Source organism: Lepus europaeus, chromosome 12, assembly GCF_033115175.1.
Source record: "Lepus europaeus isolate LE1 chromosome 12, mLepTim1.pri, whole genome shotgun sequence".
NCBI classification, from domain to species: domain Eukaryota; kingdom Metazoa; phylum Chordata; class Mammalia; order Lagomorpha; family Leporidae; genus Lepus; species Lepus europaeus.
In genome coordinates this window covers 105,622,203-105,634,322 of record NC_084838.1, presented here as the reverse complement: position 1 = coordinate 105,634,322, position 12,120 = coordinate 105,622,203, and the positions used below count along the sequence as shown (strand labels likewise).

The window sequence follows — 12,120 nt, the reverse complement described above, 5'->3', positions numbered from 1 at the left end:
TTTAATATAGTTCTGGAGATTTTAATTAGAGTCATCAGGCAAGAAAAATAATCAAAGGGGTAGAAATTAGAAAAGAGGAACTCAAATTATCCTTATTTGCAGATGACATGATGCTACTTAGAAGATTCAAAAATCTTCACTCAGACTATTGGAACCATAAAAGAGTTGGTAAAGTGGTGCTATATAAAATCAACACGGAAAAATCAAGAGCCTTTGTATGCACAGACAACGCCATGGCTGAAAAAGAACTTGTAAGATCAGTACTATTCACAGTAGCTCCAAAAAGAATCAAATTCATCAAATATCTTGGAATAAAGTTAACCAAAGAATTCAAAGATTACTATGATGAAAATTATAAAACACTAAAGAAAGAAATAGAAGAAGACATTAAAAATTGAAAAATCTTCCACATTAATGGATTGGAAGAATCAACATCACCAAAATATCTATACTTACGAAATCAATTTAGAGATTCAATATGATATCAATCAAAATATCAATGACATTCTTTTCAGATCCAGAAAAAAAAAATGATGCTAGAATTCATATGGAAACACGAGATGCTGGATAGCTAAAGCAATCTTGTACAACAAAAACAAAGCTAGAGGCATCACAATCCTGGATTTCAAGACAAACTACAGGATAATCAAAATAGCCTGGTACTGGCACAAAAACAGACATATAAATTAATGGAACAGAATAGAAACTCCCAAATTCAATCCTTGTGTCTATTGAAAGCTGTGATGTTATTATGTTTAATAAAATAGCAAAAATCAATCCATGTACAGGGACAGTCTCTAACAAATGATGCTGGAAAAACTGGACCTCCAAGTGCAGAAGTAGGAAATTGGACCCCTACTTTACACCCTACACAAAAATCCACTCAAAATGGATAAAGGAATTAAGCCTATGACCCAATTTCATCAAATTATTATTGAACAGTGAGGAAACTCTGCAAGTCACTGGCATAGGCAGAGACTTATTGGATAGACCCCAGAAGCACAATCAAAGCCAAAATCAACACATAGGATTAAATCAAGCTGAGAAGCTTCTGCCCTGCAAAGAAACACTCAGCAAAATAAAGAGGCAATTGACAGAATGGGAGAAAATATTTGCAAAGTGTGCAACTGATAAAGGGTTAACATCCAGAATATATAAAAAGCTCAAGGAATTCAACAACAACAAAATAAACAATCCAATAAAGAAATGGGCAAGGAACATACACAGGTGTTTTTCAAGAGAGGAAATTTAGATGGGAAACAGACACTTGGGAAAATGCTCAGGTTCACAGCCATCAGGGAAATGCAAATCAAAACCACAATGAGGTTTCGTCTCACTCCAGTTAGAATGGCTCTCATACAGAAAACAATAATCCACAAATGCTGGCAAGGATGTGGCAAAAAAGGTACTCTGATCCACTGCTCATGGGAATGTAAACTGGTGCAACCACTGTGGAAGACAGTATGGAGATAACTCAGAAACCTGAGTATAGACCTTCCACATTATCCTGCCATTCCACACTTGGCAATTTAACCAAACCAAAAGATTAGTACATGAAAGAGATACCTGTAACCCCAAGTTCATTGCAGCTCAATTCACAATAGCTAAGATGTGGAATCAACACAGATGTCCATCAGCTAGGCACTGAATAAAGAAATTATTATATATATGCATTATGGAGTACTACTCAGCTGTAAAAGCAAATAAAAAAAATGAAACTCTTTATTTTGCAACAAGATGATCCCCACTGTATATCATTATACTTAGTGAAATGTGCAAGTCCCCCACAAAAAAGAAATTCCATATGTTTTCCCTGATCTGATGCAACTAACAGAATACCTGAAATGTAATGTATTCAAGCAAGATAGTCATTTGGAGAATGGATGATTGCTTATAGCCCTGGTTTCTTCCATTTATGAACAATCTTCAGTTTTGCTTTATTTTGTTTTGTATTCTTTATCTTTACACTATTTGCTGAAATCCTCTACTTAGAGTAAGGCTAACTATAAGATAACTAAGTGAATTGATAATAGGTCATCATAAAAATTAAGAATGGGAACCCGGGAAGGAGGGAAGATTTGAAATGTGGGTGGGAGGAGGGAAAACCCCACTTTGTTCTAAACCTGCATACATGAAATATATGAAACTTGTATAACTTAAATTTAAAAAAAGACTCCATATTGATTATGACATCAAATGGTTGGTTTATGACATAACAATGATTGATTTTCGTATCTCAGTTGATTATGCTAACATGAGAGATTTTATGGCATAACAATTGATTATAACACAGCAATGGTAGTTTTATGACAACACAATGGTATTCTGTTTCATCACAATATTGGTTTATTCCATCACAGTTTATTTTATGACATCTAATTGGCTATAACATGACAATGGTCATTTATGACATCACAACTGATACAAGATCCCAATGGTTTATATGGCATAACAATTACTAATGATATCACAATAGTGGGTTATGGCAACACAAACTGATTATGACTTAGATTGGTAGATGTATAACATCACAATGATTTTTATGAATTGATTATGACATCACTATGGTAGACATGTGATATAACAATAATGGATTCTCACATCCTAGTTGATTAGGAAATTTCAAAGATTTTTATGAAATCACAATTAATTATGACATAAAAATTATAGGTTTGTCATTTATAACATGGTTTTTCATGCCATGATATCTGTTGACATCAAAATGGTTTTAATTAGATCACAGTTGATTATAACATTATATTTGTAGTTTTATGGCATTACAATGGAAGCTTAGGATAACAAAATATTGGTTTATGAATTCACAGTTGATGATGATATCACAATGGTAATTCATGTCATGTCCAGCCAGTGTCATTTATGATATCCCAATTGATTATAACCTCATGATGGAAGTTTTATGACAGCATAATAGGTTATGGTGTAAGAATTTTAATGAGTCCATGATTGATTTGACACTACAATTTATATATATATATATATATATATATATATATATATATATATATATACTAGACCATAGTACTGCTTTATGGCATCACAATGATTGTTGTGACATCATAATTGATTGTGATATCCCAATGGTAGCTTTATTATATCACGAGGTTTTTATGTTATAATGTTGGTTTATCTATTTATTTTTTATTTTTTGCAAGGCAGAGTTAGTGAGAGAAAGAGACAGAGAGTTATAGACAGTGAGAGAGAGACAGAGAGAAACGTCTTCCTTCCATTGGTTCACTCCCCTAATGGCCGCTATGGCTGGTGCTGCGCTGATCCAAAGCCAGGAGCCAGGTATTTCCTCCTGGTCTCCCTTGCAGGTGCATGGACTCAAGCACTTGGGCCATCCTCCGCTATCCTCCCTGACCACAGCAGAGAGCTGGACTGGAAGAAGAGCAACTGGGACTAGTACCCGGGGCCCCAACCGGGACTAGAACCCAGGGTGCTGGCGCCGCAGATGGAGGATTACCCAAGTGACTCACGGAGCCAGCTATAATGTTGGTTTACGAAACCACACTGGTTTTTATAACATGACTGATGTTAGCATCCTATTGGTGGTTTATGACATCATAATAGATTATGACATTAAATTAACCTAATAGTGTTTGGAGGAGGCACACCACATGGTACCTGGTCATCACATTTTTAAAGGAAAATCACCTTTAAAAGTCCTTTCAGAAATACGCAAAAAAATACAAATAGGGCTGCTAAATAAATAATAACGCATATTTTAGAATGATAAGCATGTCAGCCAGTGCCATGGCTCAATAGGTTAATCCTCCACCTGCGGCACCAGCACCCCGGGTTCTAGTCCCAGTCAGGGTGCCGGATTCTGTCCCAGTTGCTCCTCTTTCAGCCCAGCTCTCTGCTGTGGCCTGGGAGTGCAGTGGAGGATGGCCCAAGTGCTTGGGCCCTGCACCCACATGGGAGACCAGGAGGAAGCACCTGGCTCCTGGCTGGGATAAGTGCAGTGCACCGGCTGCAGTGCACTGCACTTGCCACAGCAGCCATTGAGGGGTGAACCAACAGAAAAGGAAGACCTTTCTCTCTGTCTCTCACACTGTCCACTCTGCCTGTCAAAAAAAAAAAAAGAATGAGAAGCATGTCTTTTCCCTCTTTAAAGTGCCATATGGGGAATGGCGTCTTGTAACCCAGAACCACTTCATTTCAAGTCCAATATAAAAGGACTGTTATGGAATGAAAATCTGCACAATGCCTTGGAGCAGTTAAAATCTGCCACATGCAGCTCAGGCTATAAAACACTCAAGACTTGGTAACTTTTCTGCATTTGAGTCCCCATCCCATTTCTAATGAAAGTTAACATTTACAGAGTGCATTTACATACACTATAATACAGGAATGATGTCCCTTTGCCAGAAGGTAAAATTGTACATTTCCTTGCTATTTCTTGGTTCCAACTTGGTAATATCTTATGATTTAAGTTATAGAGTACTCAGCTAAAATATTTCTTCATAAATAGTTACAAAACCTGCCAAAACACAAATGGGAAAGTATTTTTTATTCAAATCAATGACACCTGAATGTCACACAGCACAGGAAACAATGCTTAGAGACCAGAAGAAAGAGGGCAGTGAACTACTTAGCTGAAGACAAAAGACTACCCTTCCCCAGGACCACAGTGCACAAAAAGAAAAATCTCAAACAATAGCACCTCAAAGCAAAATGAAGGTCTGAGGATGAAGCCAGCCCACTCACAATCCTGTTAAAGAATGAGAGTAACCATTTAGGTCCAATGTACTGGAAAGCATTTGCTAGCACAGAATGCTATATTTGCAGAATTTGTTAGAATTCAACCACAGATGCCAAAGGCATTCACCAGCAGAGGCTTGCTTTTCTGGAACCATTTCTAACTTTGGGATCAGGAAATCTGTGAACTGTGCAGCATCTTCATGGGGCCAGCCATACCTTTCCACAAGTACATCAAACAGGCTCCAGGGCTTCAGCTTGGTGAAGTGCCACAGTTCTCCATGCATGCCGTACTCCAATGTCAGCAGGTGTACTGTAACCTGTGCCTATCAAAACCTCTAAGGACCTATACTACCATGTCTGGATGTCTTCTGTGAAGTGTTTATATACCCAACAAGCATTACCCAGATTAACAATTTTTACTCTAATTTGATCTGCTTTCTGAGGATCTAGGGGGCTCACCAACAAGTCAGCTGCCTGAGTTTTTGTTTTTGGCAAATCTCCATTACTGGAGGCTGAAACGGTCCTGATTCTGTTATGGGATGGACTGCTTTCCTCTTGCTTGGTTAGTGGTGATACCTCTGACAGGACAGAGCTGCAGGCCACAGGTTCTTAGGACCCTGAGAACAGGGAAGTAGAAAACTTGGGAAGCTGTGACTCTGGAATTTTATATTCCATTTGGCAATTCACCATTGAACTATTCGTGAGAGCTGCTATATGTGTAATCACTTTCTGCATTTGGCTCATCAGAGTTATACTCATTGGGATTTGGGCAGTCATCTTCATCATCTTCCTCCTCCTCCTGCTGCTGATCCAGTGAGAAGGGTCCATTCTCTATATGGTCATTGGTTTTCGGGGATTCTATCCATCTGGGATCTAGGTTTGCAAGTTCCAGTTCAACATAGTCTTCATCTTTCTCAATGTTTTCTTTCTCGGCATCTTCTTTCTCGCCTTGGTCCTCAGCTTCATGGCTGTCCTTCGCAGTCACCACCTTGGCAGCCTCCTCCAATCCGGCAGCTTTTAGTTGCACTTCTGGGCAGTATTCACCATCTTGCTCATTGGAAGGTACAGCTGAGGTGATGTTTTCTTCTATTATTTTCCTTCCAGCTCCGCACTCCAGTTCTTCTATCTCCTGCAAGTGTTTCTCCAATAATTCCGCCTGCCTCTCCTGCTTCTTTTTCAGCTTTTTCTTTTGGTTTTTAGTCATTTTTCCTATAGGTTTCTGCTGTGGAGACATACTTACTGCAGACCCTAAAGTAGGAGGAGCATCTGCTTTCTGCCACTCAGTGGACTCGGCAGCCATTCTTGTCACATAGGAATCATCCACACACATTAGAATGTTTTCTGGCTTTATGTCCATGTGAATGACCTTGCATTTACCGTGCAGATAATCTAATCCTCGAAGCACCTGTAAAATGATACTCTTCACACAGCATACTGAGAGGCCTTGATAGTTGGACTTGATGACCCACTCAAGGAGATGGTGGCCAAGCACTTCAAATACTATGCATATATGTGTTCCACTCATGCCTGAAATATTTAAGTTATCGATGAGCTAAGCCATCATGTCTGTGGGTCACTGGGAATACTTCCTCTTTTTTTTTGACAGATGGAGTTACACACAGAGAAAGAGAGAGAGATAGACAGAGAGAAAGGTCTTCCCTCCATTGGTTCACCCCCCTCCCCAATGTCTGCTATGGCTTGAACTATGCTGATCTGAAGCCAGGAGCCAGGTGATTCTTCCTAGTCTCCCATGTGGGTGCAGGGCCCAAGCACGTGGGCCATCCTTCACTGCCATCCTGGGCCACAGCAGAGAGCTGAGTGGAAGAGGAGCAACTAGAACCTGGTGCCCATATGGGATGCCGGCACCGCAGGCAGAGGATTAACTAAGTGAGCCACGGTGCTGGCCCCTGGGAATACTTTCTTGAACACATTTGAGCAATTTTATTTCATTCAAGGCTGTTTCTGTATAATGCTGGACACTTTTTACAACTTTCATAGCAATAAATCTTTTCCTCTGCATATCTCAACACAGCCAGACAGTAGAGAAGTGCCTCCATCCAGGCTTCCTAATAACATGACAATGGCCATTAAAGAGGTCTCCAATTTTCACTGGATGATTGGCACCTTTCTTAGTAGTCCCCAGGATCCTCTTGCTTCTCATCCTCTGATCCCAGGATTTCTTCCTCTGGCTCAGGGGGTGTGGGGTCTGGCAGATGTGGTGGAGGTGGTGGCGGTGGCAGCTAAGCTAGGAGTAGAGTACTCATTTCTGCCTTTCTCCCAGGTTCAGAGCTTGTGCACATGAAGAATTTCCAATGAAATTTTCAACTCATTTCTTCACCCTCTTGCCAGCATCCTTTAGCATGATCTTTAGGAAAGAATCTCAGTTGAGGACAGTGAGTTCCGCAAGCACAATGCCTGGAAGATGGAGGGAACACTGGCTTCATTGGAAGAAGTATTTCTATTCCTGATTTCAGAAAACCATCTTTCTATTTAAGTATGTCTTTCTCTTTGAGGCTAAAATTTTAGTCCTGAACTCATCCATACTCTGAAGAGACCAGGAGGTATTGAATGCAGGTACCAGGTTACAGCTTTCTCACCCAGCCAGAAAATAAACCAAGCAGAGTAAGGATACTTGGCTTTGTCAATTTATGGATACCTTGCCAGTAAAATAGGACAAAAGAAATTGACTTTACAGAGTTTAGGCCATTTATTTATTTTTACTTTATTTCTTCTTTATTACTATTTCTTTTCTTAAAAATTTTATTTAAGCTACAAAATTTTCATGCATTTCATATATACAGATTTAGGAACATAGTGATAGTTCCTTCACTCCCACTCATGCTCCGACTGTTTTTCCTCCTCCCTCTAACATTTCCAATCTTAATTTTAAGAAAGATCTACTTTCAGTTTACTTAATTATCGTAAGGTTAACCCTAAGCTAACTAAAGGGTTCACCAAATAGTATGAAGAAAAAAGCACTTCCTCAACAGAAGAGACAAGGACTGTAAACAATCATCAAATCTGAAAATGTCAATTTAGTCCTATACATTACCATTTAGGTACTCTAATAGCTACCCTTGATCACAGAATATGATAAATTTCTTTTGGGGGCTGGCTTATTTCACTAAGTATAATGGTTTCCAGTTGGATACATTTTGTTGCAAAAGACAGGATTTCATTTGTTTGCAGCTGATTAGTACTCCCTTAGTGTGTGTGTGTGTGTGTGTGTGTGTATATATATATATATATATATATTACAATTTCTTTATCCAGTCTTCAGTTGATGGACATATGTTAGCTATTATGAATTCAGCTGCAATGAACTTGGGGGTACAGTTAGCTCTTTCAAATTCTGATTTCTTCTGCTTTGGTTAAATTCCCAGGAAGGGGATCGACAGATCAAATGGTTGCTCTATGTTCAGATTTCTGAAATATCTCTGTACTGTCTTCCACAGTGGCTGCATCAATTTACATCAGCACCAGCAGTGATTTAGGATACCTTTTTCTCACATCCACAGAAGCATTTGTTGTTTATTGATTTCTGTGTAAGAGTCAATGTAATTGGGGTGAGGTGAACTGCCTTGTCATTTTGATTTGCAATTCCATAATGGCTAGTGATCCTGAACATTTTTTTTTCAAACATCTGTTGGCCTTTTGATATTCACTCTTGAAAAATGCCTGTTCAAGTCCTTTGCCTATTTCATAACTGGATTCTTTGTTTTGTTTTTGTAGAATGTCTTGAGCTCCTTATAGATTCTGGATATTAACCCTTTATCAGATACATAGTTTACTAATATTTTCTCCCATTCTGACAGTTGTCTATTCACTTTGCTCTTTCTTTTGCAGTGCAGAAGCATCTCAGCTTGATGTAATTCCAGTTCTCAATTTCAAATTTGCTGGACTATGCTTCTGGGATCATTTCCAAGAAGTCTTTGCCTATGAAAATATTGAGCAGAGTTTCTCCAATATTCTCTAATGATTTGATGGCATTGGGTCATAGATTTAGGACTTTGATCCTTTTTCAGTGGATTTTTATGTAAGGTGTCAGCTAGGGGTTATGTTTCTTTTTCCGCATGTGGTAATCCAGTTTTCCCAGCCTCGTTTGTTGAATAAACTTTGCTTGCTCTAGGGATTGATTTTAGGTCCATTCTCAAATTTAAGTAGGTTATAGATGCATGGACTGGTTTCTGGACTTTCTATTCTGTTCCATTGGTCTACACATCTATGTTTATGCCAGAACCAGGTTGTTTTGAATATAACTTCCCTGCAGCATGTCTTCAAATCTGGTATTGTGAGGCCTCCCATTTTGTTTGTAGCATATTATATTGCTTTAGCTATTCAAGGTCTCTTGTGTTGGTATATGAATTTTAGCATCATTTTTTTCTAGATCTGAAAAGAATGTTATTCATATGTTGGTAGAGATCACATGGAATCTGTGAATTGTTTTCAGTAGTATGGACATTTTGATGAAGTGATTCTTCCAATCCATTAATATAGATGATTTTTTTCCATTAGAGAACTTTGACATCTTTGGCTAAATTTATTACAAGGTATTTAATTCTTTTTGTAGCTATTGTGAATGGGATTTATTTTAAAAGTTCTCTCTCAGAGATGGTATTGTCTGTGTATACAAAGGCTATTGATTTTTGTATGTCCACTTTATATCCTGAAATTTTACATAACTCTTTCATGAGTTCCAATAGTCTCTTACTGGAGTCTTTTGGTTCCCCAATGTATTGTAATATACCTTCTACAAGTAGTACTTGTAGAATATTTGTAGTAATACTTGTAGAATACTTGTAGTAATAATTTGAATTTCTCCTCTATAGTTTTTATCCCTTTGGTTTTTTTTTCTTGCCTAGTAGTTCTGGCTCAAACTTCCAGGCTATACATAGAATCATATTATCTGCAAATAGAATAGTTTGAATTGCTTCTTTTCAATTTCTACACTTTTAACTTGCTTTTCTTACCTAATGGCTCTCCTTAAAACTTTGAGGACTATATTGTGTAGCAATTTTGAGAGTGGGAATTCTTGTCTGGTTGTGAATCTTAGTGGGAACACTCCCAATTTTTCCCCTATTCAATAAGATCCTGGCAGAGTATTTTCCTATATCCAATTTGCTTAAGGGTTTCATCCTTAAAGGGTGTTGTATTTTATTAAATGCTTTCTCTGTATCTATTGAGGTTATCATATGGTTTTTGTTCTTCAGCTTATTAATTTGATGAATCAAATTGATTGGTTTGTGGAATGTTGAACCATCCATGCATACCAAGGATAAATCCCACTTGGTCCAGTGAATCATCTTTTATGTGTGTTATTGGATTCAATTTGCTACTCTGTTGTTGAGAATTTTTGCATCTATGTTCACCAGGGATATTGGTCTCTAGTTCTCTATCTGTGTTGTATCTTTTTCAGATTTAGGGATTAAGGTGATTCTGGCTGCATAGAAAGAATGTGGTAAGATTCCGTTGCTTTCAGTTGCTTTGAACAGCTTGAGAAGTATTGGAGTTAGGTCTTCTTTAAATGTCTGGTAGAATTCAGCAGTGAAGCCATCTGGTCCTGGGATTTTATTTTTTGGGAGTGTCGTTATTACTGATTCAGTCTCCATTTTGTTTTTTGGTCTGATTTGGTTTTTTATATCTTCATGACTCAATTTTGGCAGACTGTATGTGTCCAATAATCTACTGATTTTGTTCTGAGTTTCCCAATTTGTTGACATACAGCTCTTCATTTAAATTTCTGATAATTTTTTTTGTGGTATGTGTTGTTTCAATTCCTTTTTCATCTCTAAATTTATCAATTTGAATCTTCTCCCTCTCTTTTTTTTTTTTGATTAGTTTGGTAAAAAGTGCACCACATATATTTACTGTTTAAAAAAAAGCTCTGTTTCTCCACTGGTCATCAATATTGATTTTTGCTTCAGCTTTGTTGATTATTCTCTAATTTTTGTTATTTCTTTAATTCTATTGAGTTTTTTATTTTTTAATTATTTTTTAAACTTTTATTTAATGAATATAAGTTTCCAGAGTACAGCTTATGGATTACAATGCCCCCCCCATAACTTCCTTCCCATCCACAACAGTCCCCTTTCCCGCTCTCTCTCCCCTTCCATTCACATCAAGATTCATTTTCAATTCTCTTTATATACAGAAGATCAGTTTAGTATATATTAACAAAAGATTTCAATAGTTTGCACCCACATAGCAACACAAAGTGAAAAATACTGTTGGAGTACTAGTTATAGCATTAAATCACAATGTACAGCACATTAAGGACAGAGATCCTACATGATATTTTAAAAAAATTGATTAATTTTCTATGCAATTTCCAATTTAACACCAAGTTTTTTTTATTTTCAATTATCTTTATATACAGAAGATCAATTCAGTATATACTAAGTAAAGATTTCATCAGTTTGCACCCACAAAGAAACACAAAGTGTAAAAATACTGTTTCAGTACCAGTTATAGCATTACTTCACATTGGACAACACATTAAGGACAGATCCCACATGAGTCGTAAGTACACAGTGACTCCTGTTGTTGACTTAACAATTTGACACTCTTGTTCATGGCATCCGTAATCACCCTAGGCTCTATTCATGAGTTGCCAAGGCTATGGAAGCCATTAGGGTTCGCTGACTTCAATCTTATTCCAACAGGCTCATAGTCAAAGTGGAAGTTCTCTCCTCCCTTCGGAGAAAGGTACTTCCTTCTTTGATGGCCCCGTTCTTTCCACTGGGATCTTACTCACAGAGATCTTTCATTTAGGTATTTTTTTTTTCTTTTCCAGAGTGTCTTGGCTTTCCATGCCTAAAATACTCTCATGGGCTCTTCAGCCAGATCCGAATGCCTTAAGGGCTGATTCTGAGGCCAGAGTGCTATTTAGGACATCTGCCATTCTATGAGTCTGCTGTGTATCCTGCTTCCCATGTTGGATCCTTCTCTCCCTTTTTGATTCTATCAGTTAGTATTAGCAGACACTAGTCTTGTTTGTGTGATCCCTTTGACTCTTAGACCTATCACTGTGATCAATTGTGAGCTGAAATTGATCACTTGGACTAGTGAGATGGCATTGGAACATGCCACCTTGATGGGATTGTATTGGAATCCCCTGGCAGGTTACTATCTCTACCATTTGGGGCAAGTCCAATTGAGCATGTCCCCAATTGTACATCTCCTCCCTCTCTTATTCCCACTGTTATATTTAACAGGGATCATTTTTCAGTTAAAATTTAAACATGTAAGAATAATTGTGTGTTAATTACAGAGTTCAACCAATAGTACTAGAACAAAAAAATACTATAATGGATAAAGTGTTGCATTGTACATCAACAATCAGGACAAGAGCTGATCAAGTCATTGTTTCTCATAGTGTCCAATTCACTTCAACAG

The 12,120-nt window shown here is 37.7% G+C and overlaps 1 pseudogene; it reads right to left on the bottom strand.

The window, feature by feature from the left end:
* Nucleotides 1-4,787: 4,787 nt before the first annotated feature.
* On the bottom strand, nucleotides 4,788-7,087 carry LOC133771102 (SRSF protein kinase 2-like; annotated as a pseudogene).
* Nucleotides 7,088-12,120: the final 5,033 nt, after the last annotated feature.